Source organism: Caloenas nicobarica, chromosome 28 (genome assembly GCF_036013445.1).
Source record: "Caloenas nicobarica isolate bCalNic1 chromosome 28, bCalNic1.hap1, whole genome shotgun sequence".
Taxonomy (NCBI): Eukaryota; Metazoa; Chordata; class Aves; order Columbiformes; family Columbidae; genus Caloenas; species Caloenas nicobarica.
Genome location: NC_088272.1, coordinates 1,942,980 through 1,945,190, shown reverse-complemented (window position 1 = coordinate 1,945,190; position 2,211 = coordinate 1,942,980).

Sequence of the window (2,211 nt, the reverse complement as noted above, 5' to 3'; positions counted from 1 at the left end):
TAAAGGAGCTCCATACATCCACGCAACTTCTTCACTCTGAGGGAATCCCACTGCTGACCCTTCCAGCCCGTCTCTCCTGAAACGCCCGTACCCAGCCATTGCAGCACCCCAAGCTGTGTGACTTGTCCCACCACGCCTGGCAGTGACTCCATGGGTGTCAAACAGCACAGGCTGCAGCTTGTCCTGGCTGTGCCCTTGGCTGAGGGCATCAGTGCACAGTTGGGCTGTGGCACCTCAGCTGTAGCACCCGGCCAAGCTCTGAGAGTCTTAGGGAAATCTGGTTGGTCTCAAGAATCCAGGTCCCCATGTGTGCAAAGGTTTGACTTCAGAGCAGAGCAATGTCACAGTGCTTGGCAGATGGAAAGTTAGGGCTGAAACTGGGCAACAGGAGAGTGAGCAAGCCCTGCTGTCCCCAAGGCCAGAGAGAAACAGGGCTGGGAATGACAGACCTGGAAGGAAATGTGTGTTTTGTCAGTGGCGTCTCTGCTGCCCCTGAGGTACTTGGGCAGACGTGTCACTGATCTCTAGGAATGACAAGGTGCTGCTGACAGGCCCAAGGTGACAATGGTTTGTCTGTTCCTTGATTGTGTTATCAAGGGGTTGAGAACAGGGTGGTCTCTTTTTTTCCAGGCTAAACAGCCTCAGGTCCTTCAGCCGCTCTTCATAAAACTTGTGCTTCAGACCCTCACCAGCTCTTTTGCCGTTCTCTGAACTTGCTCCGGCACCTCATGGTCTTTCCCTTTGCGAGGGGGCCAGAGCTGAACAGAGGATTCGAGGTGGGGCCTCACCAGTGCCCAGTACACGGGAAGGTCACTGCCCTGGTACTGCTGGCTGTGCTATTCTTGGTGCACGTCAGGATGCTGGTGGCCTTTTTGGCCACCTGGGCACATGCTGGCTCCTGTTCAGCTGCTGTCAGTCAACACCCGCAGATCCCTTTCTGCCGAGCAGCTTTCCAGCCACTCTTCCCTGAGCCTGGAGCCTTCATGGGGTTGTTGTGACCGAAGTGCAGGACCCAGGACTTGCCCTTGTTGAACCTCAGACAACTGGCCTCAGCCCATCAATCCAGCTCATCCAGATCGCTCTATATGACCTTCCTATCCTCCAGCAGATCAACACTCCTTCCCTGCTGTGCTGTGCTTTACTTGGTGGCCAAAATAGCTTTGAGAACACGCTGACATTTTAGTTCTTGCTGAGCAGTGCTGGCACAGCCTCAAGGCCTTCTGTGTTTCTCAGTCTGCCCCAAAAACAAGAGGGCTGGATGTGGCTAAAGGGTGGGAGGGGACCAAGCCAGGACAGCTGACCCCAACTGACCAAAGAGATATTCCACACCATATGGCAGCATGCTCAGCAACCTCATACAATTGTTCTCAGTCCATCATTTCATCCGGTCCAGATCCCTCTGTATGGCCTTCCCACCCTCCAGCAGATCAACACTCCCACCCAATTTGGTGTCACCTGCAAGCTTACTGAGGGTGCACTCGATCCCCTCGTCCAGATCATTGACAAAGAGATTAAACAGAACTGGCGCCAATACTGAGCCCTGGGAACACCACTCATGACCGGCCGCCAACTGGGTTTGTTTCCGTTCACCACAACTCTTTGGGCCCGGCCCTCCAGCCAGTTCTTTCTCCATCACAGATACACCATCCAGGCCATGAGCTGCAGCTTCTCCAGGAGATGCTGTGGGATACGGTGTCAAAGGCTTTACTGAAGTCTAAGTGCACAACATCCACAGCCTGTGTGGCGGATTCACTCCCCCACGACAGACTTTCCCTCATCTGCTAAGCCGGTCACCTTGTCACAGGAGGAGATCAGGTTGGTCAAGCAGGACCTGCCTTTCATAAAGCCATGCTGATTGGGCCCGATTGCTCGTCTCGTATGTGTGACCGCACAGTCCCTTTCCCAGCCCTGTTCCTGCTCTTCCTGGGTAGGTACTTTGGCAGAGCTTCTTTCCCAGGCACGTTCCTTCTGCTGGGCTGTCACCTCCAGAGACAGAACTGACCCCACAGTCCCCTTCACAGCCACACTCTGCTTACTGGATTATGAGTTACTGAGACACAACTGACCTCATAATACCACACCCATCCATCCCCCTCCGTAGCACGCAGGACCCAACCAAGACTGAAGTGTGTTCTACATGGTCCTACACCTCCCTTCTTTCCCACAGGCCCTAGACATCCATCTCGCTTCCTCACATTTTTTCAAATTTGT